Source organism: Rhinopithecus bieti, unplaced genomic scaffold (assembly GCF_001698545.2).
Source record: "Rhinopithecus bieti isolate Rb0 unplaced genomic scaffold, ASM169854v2 scaffold_21022, whole genome shotgun sequence".
Classification (NCBI taxonomy): domain Eukaryota; kingdom Metazoa; phylum Chordata; class Mammalia; order Primates; family Cercopithecidae; genus Rhinopithecus; species Rhinopithecus bieti.
The window spans coordinates 740,963-760,592 of record NW_016810401.1 but is presented as its reverse complement, the minus strand read 5'-3'; the positions used below and the strand labels follow the sequence as shown (position 1 = coordinate 760,592).

The 19,630-nt window shown below is 40.0% G+C and overlaps 1 long non-coding RNA gene across 1 annotated transcript; it reads right to left on the bottom strand.

Moving 5' to 3' along the window:
• Positions 1-720: 720 nt before the first annotated feature.
• LOC108542047 (uncharacterized) lies at positions 721-14,493 on the bottom strand. The gene is made up of 5 exons (XR_001889151.1): positions 14,288-14,493; positions 13,811-14,099; positions 9,031-9,083; positions 1,645-1,776; positions 721-761 (listed from the first exon to the last, which is right to left on the bottom strand). It is a non-coding gene; the product is annotated as an uncharacterized LOC108542047 (long non-coding RNA).
• Positions 14,494-19,630: the final 5,137 nt, after the last annotated feature.

The window sequence follows — 19,630 nt, the reverse complement described above, 5'->3', positions numbered from 1 at the left end:
TGTTGCCTGATCTCCGCAAAGTGGAGACAAGATGGCACATTTCCGGGTTCTTTATTGCAGGGGCCCTTGAAAACAATATGCTGAGGATAGATAAGGCTCAAGGACATTTTCCCCAGTTGCACTTTTAATGAACTCCAGTAGGTGCCAAGAAGGCAGACAAATAAAGAAAAACCTAGAGACAAGGAACTAGGCAAGGGGTTACGTCCTGGTACAGAAAGTTTGTTTTGCATTGTGTTATTTCTGCTGACATGGGGTTTATGGAGTATAAATAAAGCAAGGTGGAGGCTCTGCACGCAGCCGCCATGTTCTCTGTTTGTCTTTGTCTCTTGTGTCTGTTCATTCTCCACCACCACCACCGCGGTCCTCAATACTTTATTATAAATTGTTTCCGCGCGCGCCTAAAGCTTTTCCTGCACGTGCCTAAACTTTTCCCGCGCGCGCCTAGACTTTTCCTGCACGCGCCAACCTTTCCCGTGCGCGCGCAAACATTTTCATGCCCAGGAAGATATGCAGCCTACGGTGCAGGCGCGATCCCGCGCCCAGGAAAATTACAAACCCACGGTGCATGCGCAATTGTAATTTGAGAAAACCCGGCCCCCCCGTCACCGCCCTGGCCCAACCTCTTCCCCTGCCAGCCTATATAAGGCATTGCACCGCCATTATTAAACGAGACTTGATCAGGCTATTTGTCTTGTCTCCATTTCTTGTGTTTTCTTGTCTCCTCCATTTCCACTCCCCCTTCCAGGGTCCGTTCGACTGTCCTGCAGGTCGGGACAAGGAACAGAAAAGCAGAGACACGAAGATGTGGTAAATGGATGGATAGATGAAAATCAAAAGTAAATTAAAGGAAATAACCAACTACATAACTGTAAGAAATGACAACCCCAGAATTCCTTAGCTATTTGCACATTGCATTTGGGACTAGAAATGAAAAGTCACACACTAAAGATACTCTCTAAAGTTACATTGTTTCACAGAGCTCCAGTTAATGAAAAGTAGCTTTAGATATGAGGGGTGATTTAAGATTCACATCTTAGGTCTAGGAACGCTCTGTGACTCCAACTTGGCACCTGGAGCTGCTAATATTCTCTGACTACAACCCAGCTCCTGGAACTGCTTCTGCAACAAAGGAGCGTATTTTAGCAAATGAATATAGCTAAATTTAGGACTATACATTTATTTGCTCAAGAAATGAGTCTGCACACCTCTCTAGTGACTTTCTCCATAGCTCCTCATATTTCTGCATAAACTCTGCTTCTGGGAGCTCAGAGAAGAGAAGGGAAATATTTAGTTTATTCCTGGGTACTGCATTTTCTACATCAGGAGAGAATGTTAGCAATAAAGACAAAGGGAAGAGGGGGTATGGGTAATTGTTCCCAAACTATGTCAGTTTCATGTGTAAGATATTTTGAAGAGTATAAATATACTATTACTCCTCAATGAGCTCAATGAGATACTTTCTATGAGAAAGTCTAGGACATCCCAACTACTTTGGAAACATCCTGTCTTCCCCCAGCTTAGTGTATTGTTCCCATTAGTCCAGAAAAACATTTCTGAAAAATAATTTAGTCAACATTTGTAGAGTAATCAAAATGCCCAAAGCATAGTACAGGTGGCTGAGGATACACTTACAAATAAACGTACCTGCCCATTCCACATGAGTCAGATTATTTGGTGTGGCCACAACACCTGTAGGGTATGACCCTTATACATCTTTTCATTCTCCCACCTTTCCCTGTGGTTTGTTATTCCAGTCACTTTTGTTACTTGCAATTCCTGAAAGAAATAATTTTTTGCTTAACCATAGACCCTTACTAGAATAATTTAACCTCATCTTTCAAAAACAATTTTTTTATTGAGAAATTACTAACTACTATGCATTAAGTCATCCAAATCTCCCAGCAAACATCCAAGAAGATTTCCATTAGTTATTTATACTTCCTAGTTGAGGAAAGTATAACTCAATTTGAGAATCTGAAATATGAGTAATTTCAAAAGAGTCAGTGTCAATCACATCTGAACTACTTCTGCAATATTTAACACAGAACCCAGGATATAGTTTAAAAATCAGTATATAATTAAGGGTTTAGCAAATGTTATTTGATTAAAGATAAGAAAGTAATTTCTCATGTGCTCTAACTTCCATTTCTGGATTTCCACAAGCTTATCAGTCTCTAAACATACTTCCATGGAGACATTCATACTTGAATTCTCCACAATTTCTCGACTCAGAATCAAGTCCAGCTCAGTTTAGCTAACCAGTGTGGTTTGGACAGAAATCCAGATTCAGCGTCTACCTCATCATAATTTTTCCCCTTAAGTCTCAGAAGAGGGAGCTCACAATCTTGACCCTGACCTTCCAAAGTGTTGAGATTATAGGGGTGAGCCATCGCACTTGGCCATACTATTTTTCAACTCTTTTGTAAATCTAAAAGTATTCCAAAGTACTCAGTTTTTAAAAAACATTTATTTTGAAAACAAAAAAAGTAACAAGGACTTATTATTGCTTTGTGAGGGCCTTCCAGTTTTCCTCTAACCTAAGTAATGAATGTGTATTAACTATGTACTATATGTAAAGCCTTGTTTTAAATGCTTAATGTATTTTACTTCACATGAAAGTCCAATAACTCTGTGAAGTAAGTACTATTAAAATTCTCATTTTTTTCAGTTAATAAAATAAAAACTGAGGCTCAGAAAGGTAACTTGCTGAAGGTAACAAAGCTTATAAATGAAGAGCCTGGATTCAAACCCAGACAGTTTGACTCAATAGCAATATACTAAATGGCATGCTATGTTCTAACCATAGGATTATCCATTAATGGATGGGCTGGAATAGACACATGGACTAAGAAATCTACTGTCACCCATTCTCTTCTTCCTTATTAATAGGGTCATAAGTGGTAAACCATATTCCATTCTCTTCTTACAAGCAATAAAATTTTCAGCTAGGTCTGTGCATTAGCTGTGTTTCTCAACATTCATTACAACTCGTTATGGTCATGTGACTGGGTCTCACCAATAAAGAGTTGTGATGTGGGCCACTTCCCTGCACAGTCCGTGCTCTTTCCCCTTGCACAGAGTGGTGGCAGATGATTGACACTCCCTAATGAATGGCAGAGCCTCCTTATGTGGAACTCTGCTCAATATTTTTATTAATTTTAGTATAGCCTATTTACATCTCCTTGTATTATAGACAAATATAAGAAAAAACACATTTCTAATAGTCATGAGTTGAAGGGGATACTTTAAAAACTACAAATATTTGCCTTTTCTTTAACAATGATGTTTGAAAATGTGTTAATTTAATGATACAAAGTAGTAAATATTTAAAGAAGAAAAATGTGGGTTTGTGGACATTTGAATGACATGTGAAGCTTATGTGGAAACACAATAATAGTTCAATGCAACCAGTTTTTAATTTTATATTTGTTATTATTTTATCAAGGAAATGGCAGTTGAGAAGTTTCTGGTTGTTTTATCCCATGGCATCCTTAGCATAAGAGACTATTCCTTTTTACCTTCGAAATTAACCAAGATAAACTGGTTATAAAGATATAAGGAAAGTAACCACCCATTGCAATGAAGAAAACTATTAGGCTAACTTTTAACATCCCAGAGGTTGGGTTACAAAGAATATTTTTAAATAAATACATCAGGGATTCATTAGCCCAAGAGGATCTTTGAAGAGCAATGATTTCCTGGTAATGAAATTAAAATGTTGGTGCCCATACACAAAGATATGTAAACTTAAGTAAACACAATTTTAGAGAAATGAACTGAAAGCTATTGCAATTGTAATGTGCTTTTAGAAAGACACAGAGAGAAAAAATTTCTACACTTGGAATTAATTTATTTAAAAATAGAATCTTGATATGTGGCCAATGTTAAACTCTCCCAACCCAGCAAATTGAAAACTCACCATGAAGAGCAGCAGTCAAAGGAACTAGGGAAATCCTACAGTGTGATCAGTTTTTCTGCTGCAGGTAAACCAAGAGCATCCCTTTGCACTGAGTAGACCACTGAGCTGCATTACTGCTTATTAATTCCTCATCATTCTTGCCTCCCTTTATGTTCTCCCTGAATGACTGAGTTTGTGGGGCTAAGAACTTTATTTCCCCCAATCCCTAGCAGGAAGAATCTGGGCTCGCTTCTACCAGAGAGACTTATTCATGGAAGACATGGTTTCCCAAGGGTCTTTGCACTTGTCCTAAAAACTGCTAGCCTTGGTATTACAGCACGGTGACCTTTAGCAGTGGTTTCCTGGGTGTTTTAAAACTTCCTGATGAGGGTTTTGTAAGCACAATTATTTCCTGTAGTAAACCACTTCCTGCTTAAAATACCTAGGTGACTTTTTGTTTGTTGTCTGATTTTAGAGCTCTTGGTCTCCTTGAATTTGTTTAACCCTGGAAAGAATTACATTTTGGGGAATGGAACAATAGAGCCTTAAGAGTTGCATTCTCTAATTCCAAATAGTGAAACATGAAGAATGAAACAATGTTGGCAAGAAATGTATTGGGCAGACAGAGAAAAAAAGAGTAAAAGAAATTATACTCAGTAAGAAGTAATCCAAGACTTAAGAAACAAGCAGTAATAGGAAAGACACACACCAGCTAAAAGATAAGGAAAGCAGGAAAAAGGATTTTAACATTTTTTAGAGAATTAGAGTAATAAAAAGAATCAATGCAAATTAATAGAAAACATAGAAAAGGGGAGAAATAAAAAATAAAATGGAATAAAAAAGAATAAATTGAGCCCCCAGGAATTTCAGGGGCATCTACAAAAACAAGATATCCACAATCACGCAAAGTAATACACACGCCAAGGAAACCCATGCAGACACAAGAGACTAACATCCCGTGGCTATATAGAACATCTTCTTAATATACATACGATTTTACAAACATCAGAGAAATTGGTCATGTGGTTTGGATATTTGTTCCACCTAAATCTTATGTTAAAATGTAGGCCCCAAAGTTGGAGATTGGGCCTAGTGGTAGGTATCTGGGTCATGGGCACAGATCCTTCATGTCTTGGTGCTGTCCTTGTAATAGTGAATGCATTCTCCCAAATATATGGTTCTTTAAAAGTGTAGCATGTCCCTGCTCTCAGTTTTGCCCCTGCCCTTGCCATGTGATAAGCCACTCTACCTCCTTTGCCTTCCACCATGGTTGTAAGCTTCCTGAGGCCTCATCAGAAGGCATCCAAACAGATGCCAGCACCATGCTGCCTGTACAGTCTGCAGAACTGTGAGTCAATTAAACCTCTTTTCTTTATAAATTACCCAGCCTCTGTATTTTGTTGTAGCAACACAAGGACAGCCTAACACAGAAAATTGGTGCTGTGGAGTGGGGCATTGCTGTAAAGGTGCTTGAAATTATGGAAGCAACTTTAGAACTTGGTAATACACAGAGACTGGAAGAGTTTGGAGAACTCAGAAGAAGACAGGAAGATGTGGGAAAGTTTACCACTTCTTAAAGACTGGTTAAATGGTTGTGACCAAAATGCTGATAATGATATGAGCAACCACTTTCTAGAGATACTTGCATAACAAGAAGGGAGTCAAATGCTAATAGCCAAGACAATGAAAAAGAGGTCCTGAAGGCATTTCAGAGATCTAAGAAGCAGCCCCTCCCATCACAAGCCCAGAAGCCTAAGAAGAAAGAATGGTTTCAGGGGCCAGGCCCAGGGCCTACTGTCCTGTGCAGCCTGGGGACACTGCTCCTCACATGTGCTCCAGCTGGAGCCTCACTTCAAAGAGACCCAGGTATAGTTGTAGCACCAGCTTCAGAGAGCACAAGCCATTTGTCTTCATGCCTTCCATGTGGTTTTAAGCATGTGAGTACACAGAATCCAAGATTGAAGAAGGATTGGCAGCCTCAGCCTAGTTTTAGAGTATTTATGAGAAAGGCTGGGTGCCCAGGCAGAAACCTGCTGCAAGGGTGGAAACCTCACAGAGAACTCTAGGGCAGTACCAAGGGGAAATATGGGATTGGAGGTCCCACACAGACTCCCCATCAGGGCACTGCCAAGTGCAGCTGGGGGAAGGGGGTTATCACCTTCCAGACCCAAGAATGGTAGATCCAACAGCAGTTTTCAATATCAGCGTGAAGAAGCCAAAGGGGCAGAGCTGCCCAAGGCCTTGGAAGCCTACCCCTTGTACCAGTGTGCCCAGGATGTGGTACTTGAAGTTAAAGCAGTTTATTTTGGACATTTAAGGTTTAATGACTGAGCTAGGTATGGTGGCTCATGGCTGTAATTCTAGCACTTTGGGAGGCCAAAGCAGGCAGATTGCATGTAGTTGAGAGAGGTGAACAAAGAAGAGGAGTTAGAGACCAGTCTGGGCAACATAGTGAAACCCCATCTGTACAAAAAAAATGCAAAAATTAGCCAGGTGATGTGACATATGTCTGTAGTCCCAGCTCCTAGGGAGGCTGAGGTAAGAGGATCACTTGACTTCAGGAGGTCAAGGCTGCAGTGAGCCATGAAAACCCACTACACTACAGCCCAAGTGACAGAACAAGACCCTGTCTCAAAAAAAAATTAAAATTAAAATTAAAAAAGGTTTAATGATTGCCCTCCTGGGATTTCAGACTTGCTAGGGGCCTGTTGCTCCTTTCTTTTGGCCCATTTCTCCCTTTTGGAATGGGAATGTTTACCCAGTGTGTACTCCATTGCATCTGGGAAGTAAATAAAGTGGGTTTGATTTCATAGGTTCATAGGTAGAAGTAACTTATCTCCAGATGAGACATTGAACTTGGACTTGGGACTTTTGAGTTAATACTGGAATGAGTTAAGACTCTAGAGGGCTACTGGGAGAGCATGAGCAAATTTGGCAATGCAAGGAGATAAGATTTGGGGGGCAAGAGGTGAAATGATATGGTTTGGATATTTGTCCCACCCAAGTATCATGTTGGAATGCAATCTCCAATATTGAAGGTGGGGCCTGGTGGGAGGTGTTTGTGTCATGGGGGTGTATCCCTCATGGCTTGGTGCTATCCTCAGGATAGTGAGTTCTCACAAGACCTGGTTGTTTAAAAGTTTGTGGCACCTTCCTGCTCTCTTTTGCTTCTGTTCTCTCTGTGTGATATGCTGGCTCTCCCTTTGCCTTCCAACATGATTGTAAGCTTCCTGAGGCCTCATCAGAAGCCAATAAGATGCCTGGCACCATGCTTCCTGTACATCCTGCAGAACCATGAGGTAATTAAATCTCTTTTCTTTATAAATTACCCAACTTCAGATATTTCTTTATAGCAATGTAAGAATGGCATTGAGATTGAGATTTCAACCATTCTTTGTCACAAATTGTTATAATTATGAGATAGTGAAGAGACTTTTGCAAACCATTTTAACTTCCCATTCCATGCTGAAATTCCACACATAACTGTTCTGACAGGTAGCACCAGACTTTAACATTTCTACTGACAAGAGTTCCTTTCATCTCAAAACAACGTATTCCATGTCTCCAGTTCATATATCTCTCCCCTCCTCTTTCCTTCTGTCTCCTTCTCTCTCGCTCTCTTCCTCTCTCCCTCTCTTCCCCCATCCCTAATATCCTCTAATGTATCTAACTAGAGGTTTCCACTTTGCTGTCTTATTGACCCATCATGACAAAAGATATTGCATGTAGTTGAGAGAGGTGAACAAAGAGGAAGAGCAGGTAAACAGGTGTAAGTTGGTTAAGATAACAGAGATTATGGGATGAGATTTACGTGAAAAGAAAACCTGATGTGGGAGAGGAAAGAGAAAAAGTACTTTCATTTGACACTGAATAAATAATATTTTGGAGTCCATGCAGCTTTGGGTAGAAAATAAAAACTGTAGCAATTTCTTCCCTATGCATCTTTCTCCACTTGCCTGTAGTCCTGGCTACTTGAAAGGCAGAGGCAGGGGGATCTCTTGAGGTGGGAAGGTCCAGGCTGCAGAGAGCCATGATCATGCCACTGCACCACCATTTCCTTGGGTAAGTAAGTGTTGTGCTCCTCTCCAAGGTTGCAGGAAAATGCAACCTGGACAGAACATTTTTGCCGAGACCAACTCAGTCAGGGAGACCCTAAGCCAGTGGCACTAAAGGAATTAAAGAAACACACACAGAAATATAGAGGTGTGGAGTGGGAAATCAGGGATCTCACAGCCTTCAGAGCTGAGAGCTTCAAACAGAGATTTACCCACATATTTATTAACAGCAAGCCAGTGATAAGCATTGTTTCTGTAGATATTAGATTAACTAAAAGTATCTCTTATGGGAAATGAAGGGATGGGCCAAAATAAAGGGATGAGTCTGGCTAGTTATCTGCAGCAGGAGCACGTCCTTAAGGCACAGATCACTCGAGCTGTTGTTTGTGGTTTAAGAATGCCTTTAAGCAGTTTTCCACCCTGAGTGGGCCAGGTGTTCCTTGCCCTCATTCCGGTAAACCCACAACCTTCCAGAGTGTGAGTCATCGCTATCATGAACACGTCACAGTGTTGCAGAGATTTTGTTTATGGCCAGTTTTGGGGCCGGTTTATGGCCAGATTTTGGGGAGCCTGTTCCCAACACGTTTTAGTAACACAGGTGATACTTCTGTGTGACCATCTTGAGTGGGGAGAGAGGAAGGACTCAGCTATGGCCTGGGATTCAGAGTTTGCTGAGTCATATAGTAACCATGAGTTTCTCTTCCCTAAAGCTCCACACGTGACTTTAGGAGCAGAAGACAGCATGAGTCATTTACCTAGGATTTCACCTGAAAGTGGGAAATCTGTGTGAGATTTGAACTGACTAAAATCAATTGTGTGGAAGAAGTTAGAAGTTCAACAAATTTCTTGGTAACACAGAACTTTTCTGAGAGTCTCAAAATATTTATTACCATTTTTTCAATATAAACATTGATAATAAGGGTCTCAAAAATTCTCATCTCTCTAGAATATAATGTCACAGGTAATTCTTTACAGGCTAAGTGACTCTCATACTGAAGGCCCAGGGGTAGAGATTTCAGCCTCAGAATCCCTGGGCTCTCTTGTCACTTTCACAAGTAGTAAGGGGTCTTTACCTACCCCATCTTTCTTCCCTTCCAGAACTACTCTCCTTGGTGACTCCAGAGGATAACCTGAAACAACAAGAAAATTGCTTGGTTATATCTGTGACATAGCAGAATGACTGCACACATTTTAGGCAGCAGAAACAACGCAAGAGATACAGATCGTAAAAGTTTCTGTACATCATAAAATGCTTGGAGCTATCGTGTTAGGGCAGGACTATGTAACTCTTGACCCATAGTCTGGAAAATATTTGTTACAAGAGATTATTATTTCTCAAGCTGAATATACAAAAAAATGGAAAAGAGGAAACCACAGTTCCAGAACATTTGTTCCTCAATGACAAGTCCTGATTCCCATGTCTATGCAGATAATCCCAACCTGTATAGATTGTCCATAAATGAATGTTACCTAAACTCTGAAAGTCACCAAACGTCCCACAACTTTCATCTTACATAAGAAACAGAAAATAAATTGATGTTTTCTACATCAGCTCTACAGCTTCTAGATTTAATGTTCTGTGACTTTATTTTTTAAATCTGGAATAATGTTCTTCTCATCCAATCCAAGAAACTAAGTAAAGAAAATTAATCTATTATTTTAGGAGCAATGGTCACCATAAGGTAGGAAATTGTCAAAAATATGTCCATATTTTAGCAACTTCCCACACTTTGGACACATACAGAATTAGCACAAAAATCATTTGATGGTCCAAGAACTAACATTTGAATTTGGAAAATGTGATCATAATGGCATAACTTGTATGCATCAGCGAATGGGAATAGGGTTGCAGGAGGCATATTCAGATTCTAAGTAGGCTTCTGTCTCATACACCAACTTGCAGAAAAGTGGAAGTTGATGTGTAAGAGAGATAGGAGCCCGTTCAGATTTTGAACTCTCTGAAAAGCTCTTGGTCATTTACAAGAAGCCCTGGATAATAAGCCTGGGTATCTCTACCCTTCCATGGAGGAGATACTCCTCTCACTCATTGCTGGAATGGAAAGCTTCAGAAAAAGCCACCCATTTGACCCCTTTGAAAGCATCTATTGGAGTATTGCTCTTCTGCCTATGGGTTCCAAGGGCAAACAACAGTCTCAAGAACAATAGCAGGTGAGGAAGTGGTACATGAATTGAAGTGAGGAATTAAAGACATTTGTACAAACAACTGGGAGTTACAGTGACTTCATGTGAACTTTGTGGTAATACACATTTCCAACTACAAGTGTTAAGTTATATATTCTCACTATAAATTATATATTCTAATTTATGTAATTGCAATGTTTGGAGAGACATTCTGATGGTCTACAATTGAAATCATCATATACTTTTATTACGGTGGGGATGCAACAACCCAAAAATGTGGTACCATTCTTCCCTTGAGTTAACAAGCAAAAATGTTCCCAAATCCAAATATGTACTCAGACAGAAATGTATTTTCACCCTGTTTTTCTTATCTCAAAGCAACACAAGAACCTTTTACAGACTAGGCATTTTAATTTTGTATGAGGGAAACCTGTTCAGAGTATCTATAGGACATATTCATAAAATGCTTGTGCAGCAGTGGGCACAAAGAACCCTAGAATTTAGTGTGTTCCCTCTCTGTGATGTTATGAGGGAGCCAAAAAGCAGCAAAAAAGGAAATTAGAGCTGACCTTGACAGGAGAGGCAAGTTCCACAATATACACAACCTGCAGGAACTATGTCATAATGTCACCCAAAAAAGTGGACTTTCAGTCTCCTCAGGCCATTTGTATGATGATCTCATACCTACAAAGTCCCTCTGCCCTTATCCTATCACAAAAGCAAATGTATAACCACTTCCTGGAGACCAGCCACCTTTCTTTTCATTGTCTAGCATGAAAAAATGATATCTAAGTCACTGAGTCACATAAGAGGGAACCTCTCTAGTAGGGAGAGAAATATCACAAGTATAGATGGCAAAAGAAACTTTTCAACCAACAAGAGTTAACAGGGTTCAGAATCAAACCTCTGCCTGAAAAACATTCTCTCTAGAGAGAAATCTCAGTGGTTTTAGGCTAAGCTTAGAGGAAGAGAGGTCATGTGCACACTTTGAAGAGTCTGTTTCACTGAGACCAGAATTAAGCGTGGGATTAGCTATCTGGCACATAGACTACGGAACTGACTGGAGTTGCCAGGTTATGGCCAAAAGAACCCAGAGGCGAAGGGCAAAGAATACTTACCTGTCCTTTCTAGATGATCCATCTTTATCTCACTGTTTTTTTTTTGTCTTTATGCACAGTGTTATGCAGAGAATACCTGCATCTGATCAAAACTAAGACAAAGCATACTGCATCAGAGGCTATCATCTGAAAACTCTCAAATATCCCCAGATTCCAAACAGTGTCCCATATTTTTATACTGGGTATTACTATTGGCTCAGTCAGGGCCCAAGATATTTTCTTATGCTCCATAAGAGTACCAGGAATGGACTTCTTAGTCTAGTTTTGTTCTGTGTCCTCCAAGTATTTACATTATATATAAGATTATAATTTCTTTTTTTTTATAAGCCAAAATTAAATAGAAATTTTTTATTACTTCTGTTCCGAACAAGAATTTTACAGAACAATTATAATTATGTATAATGTACACTAAGAAATATTACATTAAGTTTCCCATAACTTTGGAATATATAGTAATAACATATTTTTACAAATATAGCACAAAAATTCTAACACCATTTCATATTTGACAATGCTTCCTCTATGATTTATATATTATATAAATTAAATATGTCATTTTTGGACTTTAGGAGAACTAATATCTAAAAGTTGAATCAGGAAATAAAAGAGACAATTTATAATATGATTATGGAAAATTTGTCAAATATCAAAGGTTTAAATCATTTTATAGTATAAAATAGAATTCTAGGTTACCATAAGTCATCCATTTATCCAAAATGATAACTCAAAACGTTTTAAAGGCAAAAACCTATACTCATTAATAGAGGGAAAACTTAGCTTTCTAAACAATCTGTTTCTTTTCTTTTCCTTATTTTTCTTATAGCTTATTCAAAAGGCAAACAGAAACTTTTCCTCATTACTTAATATCACATGAAAATCTTGTTCTAGAGAGAGAGCCAAATTTCACCTTTGCATCAGGGTACTATTAATGTCAAACTCAATTCTTAATATAGCTTTACAGACAAATCTACCCAATTTTAATGTTTGACCATGAGGTATGAGTCTCATTAAACTTTCCTATAACTCTTTACAATTTTCTGTTAAAGAGCAGATCAACGCTCCAAGAAAACCATGCTGTGCTTTTATTTTAATGTTCAATTTATGAAAAATTTGAATACTTTTTTAACATTAGCCAATATGCACACACATAGAATTTCTGTTATAATATTAAATGTTTTACAAACCTTGCACAACTTGCTCAAACCTTTGGCTTAAAACAATCCTGTAACCCTCTAAACAAACCTGCCCCTACCAAATTTGCCATATTATCTTTTGCCAAAATACCTTGGATGTAAAACTGTTTCTTAAGTAGTCTCAATTACATGGAACAATGCTAACTCTTAGCAACTTTTAGTTTTGGTGAAAAACTTGGCAAATGTAAACCAAATATGAAATTATAAGATCCCCCCACCACCATCTGAATGAACTCCTCCTCTCGGCCAAGAACATTTCAGAGTTAATCAGAAAATCTAGTTCTGGCATTGTGGAAGAGGGGATTAGACATGCCTCATTATATACCTCCAGCATTAACATTAACACAAACATTAAGTCTGATAAGAAACATTTACAATCTATTTCCTCTGAAGCCTGCTACCTGGAGGCTTCTTCTGCACAATAAAACCTTGGTCTGCACAACCCTTCATCTTGACTCAGCCACTCCTTTCTACTGCTGATAACTCTTCTAACCAACTACCAATCATAATATGTTTAAATCTGGCAAGTGTGGTTGCTCACACCTGTAATGCCAGCACTTTAGGATGCCAAGGAAGGTGGATCCCTTGAGCTCAGGAGTTCCAGACCAGTCTGGGCAACATGGTGAAACCCAACCTCCACCAAAAAAAAAAAAAACACACACACACAAAAACTTAGCCAGGCATGGTGGCAGGCGTCAGTGGTCCTAGCTACTTGGGACACTGAAGAGGTAGGATCACTTGACCTCAGTGGGCAGAGGTTGCAGTGAGCCAAGACCATACCACTGCACTCCAGCCTGGGTGACACAGTGAGACCCCATATCAAAAATAAATTAATTAATTTAAAAGAATATGTTTAAATCTCCCTATGACCTGGAAGCCCTCACTTAAGTTGTCTTGCCCACTCAGATCAAACCAGTGTAAATCTTACACGTATTGACTGATGCAGGATGTCTCCCAAAAATGCATAAAAACAAGCTGTGCCCCGACCACCTCGGGCACATATCATCAGGACCCCCCTGAGGCTGTGTGACAGGCATGGCTGTAACCTTGGCAAAATAAACTTTTTAAATTGACTGAGCCCTGTCTCAGATATTTTGGGTTCACAATTAGTAACCACAGGGATTCTGAGTGGAGGTGCCCCTGATCTTTGACAAATCTCCTGTCAGTGCTTGATACCAACTTCATCTATCCTTATGGCTCAAACCAATGAGACAATTTGCTGAGACCTGGGGGTCTCCTCCCTCAAGAGAATCCCTAATATCCCCAAATTTGGTTGACATCTAAAGTTTGTTTTCCTGTACAACTTCTTTTATGGAGTTTTGCTTGCTTTCGACAGTGAGGGCAAGTTGTCCTGCTTCCATACTGATAAAAGGCAGGTAACTCCTTTCTGGAGTTTTAGCTCACCTCCAATAGAAAAGGTGAGTTTGAGTTTCTTCTTGCTTCTAAAATGGCAGAGAGCAGTCTTCAGCCAGGGCCCCATTCCTAGGTAAGTAGCTGAGTTGGGTTTCATTTGTTTTGTAAATTCTCCTTAATGACTAAACGGTGCAACTGACAACCAGCTGGTCTTAATTTCCTCTTTCCGTTAGAGCATTCTGTGATCATATTGTTGGCTTTCCTTATTATTATTCCAGTCTCTCTCCCAACTGATTCGACCAACTCTACCGGCCTCTGAATTGTCTAAAATTCCTCACAGCTGTAATCCCAGCTACTCAGGAGGCTGAGGCAGGAGAATCGCTTGAACCCAAGAGGCAGAGGTTGCAGTGAGCCCAGATCACACCACTGCACTCCAGTCTGGGTGACAGAGTGAGACTCCGTCTCGCCACGCAGGGTCCCACGTAGATTGCGGGCTGGGACGGCAGAAGCTCCCGCAGAGACCCGCACCGCCTTCTTCCTCAGGTGGGACCAGGTCAGGGGCAGCGCAGAGGTCGGGAAGACAGAGCCAGAGGTCCGGGAGGTGGAGCCAGAGGTCCAAGATTTCTCCGTCGCCCGTGGAATATGTAGTCCAAGATGGAACAGTCAGGATCGCAGGCACCTGTGAGAAGTGAAGTCCAGAGTCCTAAAAGCCTACAAGAAATACGCCGCGACCATGAGGAACACGCACCCAGCCCATAAGATTATAATTTCTAAGAACTCTAAGTCCTGGGTCATGGAGCCTTGGAGACCAGAGAAGAGCAAGCATTATTTTCTTGTTTCTCATGTTGTAATAAATATCTTGCCCCCTCTTCATACATTTATTATCTCACTATGTTTCCCTGTGCCCTCAGGCCCACCATGACACTTACATTTCTTTATGTGCTAGTCTATCTCAAGTAAAAAGGGAGAAAACATGGCAAAAAGAAAAAATACAAAAAGCATAGCAAACACAACATAGAGCCAAGGAACACCATTTGGGAGTAAACTGGCTCCTGGTTCAACCACCGCCATTGGGATGTGAGAGAGGACATGGAATTCTCTGCCCAGCTCTGTCGTCTCCTTGGTGATCAAAGTGATGAAGTCACAACTTCAGACACAATGGGAGTGATGAATATCTAGGTGGAAATTGGCTAAGCCTCATCCCATATGTGCCATATAGGAATGATAAATCTCAGGCAGTTTCCCTTCCACCAGAGGTCTATTGAGCCTAAAACACTAGATCAGCAGGGTAGACCAAGGAGGAAGGTAGGTTACTACACAGATATTCAGAGTAAGCATCTCACTGCAAAAGAACCACATCTGTGTATACAGGGAAGGGCCTGTTTCCCTAGACTTCTCAGCCCTAGAGCCAATCTTACTCAGCAACGTGTCATCTAAGTTGAAGCACCAAGGAAAGCATACTTTCCCAAAGAAAGACTTGAAGCTTTACCCTAGAATTCCTGGCATTCCCTGTCTTAACATGCTTATTCATGTCAGGAATATCTCATGTGTACCATAATACTATCTCCCCAGAACATGTGTCAACATGAAGGGAACAGTTTATTTTTCTTTTTATTTATTTTTTAAAATTATACTTTAAGTTCTGGGACACATGTGCAGAACGTGCAGGTTTGTTACATAGGTATACATGTGCCGTGGTGGTTTGCTGCACCCAACATCCCATCATCTACATTCAGTATTTCTCCTAATGCTCTTCCTCCCCTTGCCCTTCATCATCTGACAAGCCTCAGTGAGAGAAATTCCCCTCCCTGTGTCCATGTGTTCTCACTGTTCAACTCCCACTTATGAGTGAGAATGCGGTGTTCGGTTTTCTGTTCCTGTGTTAGTTTGCTGAGAATGATGGTTTCCAGCTTAATCCATGTCCCTGCAAAGGACATGAACACATCCTTCTTTATGGCTGCATGGTATTCCATGGTGTATATGTGCCACATTTTCTTTATCTGGTCTATCATTGATGGACATTTGGGTTGGCCCCAAGTCTTTGCTATTGTGAATAGTGCTGTAACAAACATACGTGTGTATGGTGTGTATGTGACTTTAGAGTAGAATGATTTATAATCCTTTGGGTATACAACAAGTAATGGGATTGCTGGGTCAAATGGTATTTCCGGTTGTAGATCCTTGAGGAAGCACCACACTGTCTTCCACAGTGGTTGAACTAATTTACACTCCCACCAACAGTGTAAAAGCATTCCTGTTTCTCTACATCCGCTCCAGCATCTGTTGTTTCTTGACTTTTTAATGATTTACATTCTAACTGGCGTTAGATGGTATCTCATTGTGGTTTTGATTTGCATTTCTCTAATGACCAGTGACGATCTTTTTTTTTGTTATGTTTGGCTGCACAAATGTCTTGTTTTGAGAAGTGTCTGCTAATATTCTTTGCCCACTTTTTGATGGGATTGTTTGTGTTTCTCTCATAAACTTGTTTAAGTTCCTTGTAAATTCTGGATATTGGCCCTTTGTCTGATGGATAGATTACAAAAATTTTCTCCCGTTCTGTAGGGTGTCTGTTCACTCTGATGATAGTTTCTTTTGCTGTGCAGAAGCTCTTTAGTTTAATTAGATCCTATTTGACAATTTTGGCTTTGGTTGCCACTGCTTTTGGTGTTTTAGTCATGAAGTTTTTGCCCATGCTTATGTCCTGAATGGTATTGCCTCGGTTTCCTTCTAGGGTTTTTATGGTTTTAGGTCTTACATTTAAGTCTTTAATCCAATCCACCTTGAGATAATTTTTGTTTAAGGTGTAAGGAAAGGGTCCAGTTTTTGTTTCTGCATATGGCTAGCCAGTTTTCCCAACATCTTTGTTAAATAGGGAATCCTTTCCCCATTACTTGTTTTTATCAGGTTTGTCGAAGATCAGATGGTTGTAGATGTATGGTGTTATTTCTGAGGCCTCTCTTCCGTTCCACTGGTCTATATATCTGTTTTGGTACCAGTACCATGCTATTTTGGTTACTGTAGCCTTGTAGTGTAGTTTGAAGTTAGGTAGCATGATGCCTCCAACTTTGTTCTTTTTGCTTAGGGTTGTCTTGGCTATACAGGCCCTTTTTTGCTTCCATATGAACTTTAAAGTAGTTTTTTTCTAATTCTGTGAAGAAAGTCAATAGTAGCTTGATGGGAATGGCATCAAATCTATAAATTACCTTAGGCAGTATTGCCATTTTTCATGATATTGATTCTTCCTATCCATAAGCATGAAATGGTTTTCCATTTGTTTATGTCCTCTCTTCTTTCCTTGAGCAGTGGTTCCCTTGAAGAGGTCCTTCTCCTTAAAGAGGTCCTTCGCATCCCTTGTAAGTTTTATTTCTAGGTGTTTTATTCCCCTTGTCACAATTTGAATGGGAGTCCACTCATTATTTGACTCTCTTTTGGTCTATTATTGGTGTTTAGAAATGCTTGAAATTTTGGCATATTGATTTTGTATCCTGAGACTTTGCTGAAGTTGCTTATCAGCTTAAGGAGTTTTGGGGCTGAGATGATGGGGTTTTCTAAACATACAATCATGTCATCTGCAAACAGAGACAGTTCGACTTCCTCTCTTCCTACTTGAATACCCTTTATTTCTTTATCTTGCCTGATTGCCCTCACTAGCACTTCCAATACTAAGTTGAATAGGAGTGGTGAGAGAGGGTATCTTTGTCCTGTGCCAGTTATCAAAGGGAATTCTTTTGCCCATTCAGTATGATATTGGCTGTGGGTTTGTCATAAATAGCTCTTATTATTTTGAGATATGTTCCATCATTACCAAGTTTGAGTGCTTTTAGCAAGAAGGGGTGTTGAATTTTATCGAAGGTCTTTACTGCATTTATTGAAATAATCATGTGGTTTTTGTCATTGGTTCTGTTTATGTGATGGATGACATTTAGTGATTTGCATATGTTGAACCAGCCTTGCATCCGAGGGGTGAAGCCGACTTGATGGTGGTGGATAAGCTTTCTGATGTGCTGTGGGATTTCGTTTGCCAATATTTTATTGAGGATTTTTGCGTTGATGTTCTTCAGAGATATTGGCCTGAAATTTTCCTTTTTTGTGTATCTCTGCCAGGTTTTGGTAGCAGAATGATTCTGGCCTCATAAAATGAGTTAGGAAGGATTCCCCTTTTTTCTGTTGTTTGGAATAGTTTCAGAAGGAATGGTACCAGCTTCTCTTTGTACCTCTGGTAGAATTCAGCTGTGAATCCATATGGACTTGGGCTTTTTTTGGTTGGTAGGCTATTAATTACTGCCTTAATTTCAGATCTTGTTATTGGTCTCTTCAGGAATTCGACTTCTTCCTAGTTTAGTCTTGGGAGGGTGTATGTGTCCAGGAATTTATCCATTTTTTCTAGATTTTCTAGTTTATTTGCATAGAGGTGTTTATGGTATTCTCTGATGGTAGTTTGTATTTCTGTGGGATCAGTGGTGATATCCTCATTGTCATTTTTTAATGTGTCTATTTGATTCTTCTCTCTTTTCTTGTTATTAGTCTGACTAGCAGTCTATTTATCTTGTTAATCTTTTCAAAAAACAGCTTCTGGATTCATTGATTTCTTTGAAGAGTCTTTCATGTCTCTATCTCCTTCAGTTCTGCTCTGATCTTAGTTATTTTTTGTCTTCTGCCAGCTTTTGAATTTGTTTGCTCCTGCTTCTCTAGTTATTTCAATTGTGATCTTAGGATGTCGATTTTAGATATTTTCTGCTTTCTTCTGTGGGCATTTAGTGCTATAAATTTTTTCTCTAAACACTGCTTTAGCTATGTCCCAGAGATTCTGGTATGTTGTTTCTTTGTTCTCGTTGGTTTCAGAGAACTTATTTATTTCTGCCTTAATTTTGTTATTTACCCAATAGTCATTCAGGAGCAGGTTGTTCAGCTTCCATGTAGTTTTGTGATTTTGAGTGCATTTCTTAATTTTGAGTTCTAATATGATTTCACTGTGGTCTGAGAAATTGTTCTGTTCCTTTACATTTGCTGAGGAGTGTTTTACTTCCAATTATGTGGTCAATTTTAGAATAAGAGCTATTTGGTGCTGAGAAGAGTGTATATTCTGTTGATTTGGAGTGGAGGGTTCTGTAGATGCCTATTAGGTCCATGTGGTCCAGAGCTGAGTTCAAGTCCTGAATATCATTGTTAATTTTCTGTCTCATTAATCTGTCTAATATTGACGTTGGGATATTAAAGTCTCCCACTATTATTGTGTGGGAGTCTAAGTCTATTTGTAGGTCTCTAAAACTTGCTTTATGTATACGGGTGCCCTTGTATTGGGTGCATATATATTTAGGAGAGTTAGTTCTTCTTGTGGCATTGATTTCTTTACCATTATGTAATGCCCTTCTTTGTCTCTTTTGATCTTTGTTTGTTTAAAGTCTGTTTTATGGGGGGGGCGGAGCAAGATAGCCGAATAGGAACAGCTCCAGTCTCCAACTCCCAGTGCGAGCGACACAGAAGACCAGTGATTTCTGCATTTTCAACTGAGCTACTGGGGTCATCTCACTAGGGAGTGCCGAACAATTGGTGCTGGTCAGCTGCTGCAGCCCGACCAGCGAGAGCTGAAGCAGGGCGAGGCATCACCTCACCTGGGAAGTGCAAGGCGGAAGGGAATCCCTTTTCCTAGCCAAGGGAACTGAGACACACAACACCTGGAAAATCGGGTAACTCCCACCCCAATATTGCGCTTTAAGCAAACGGGCACACCAGGAGAATATATCCCACACCTGGCCAGGAGGGTCCCACGCCCACAGAGCCTCCCTCATTGCTAACACAGCAGTCTGCGATCTAACCGCAAGGCAGCAGCGAGGCTGGGGGAGGGGCGCCCGCCATTGCTGAGGCTTA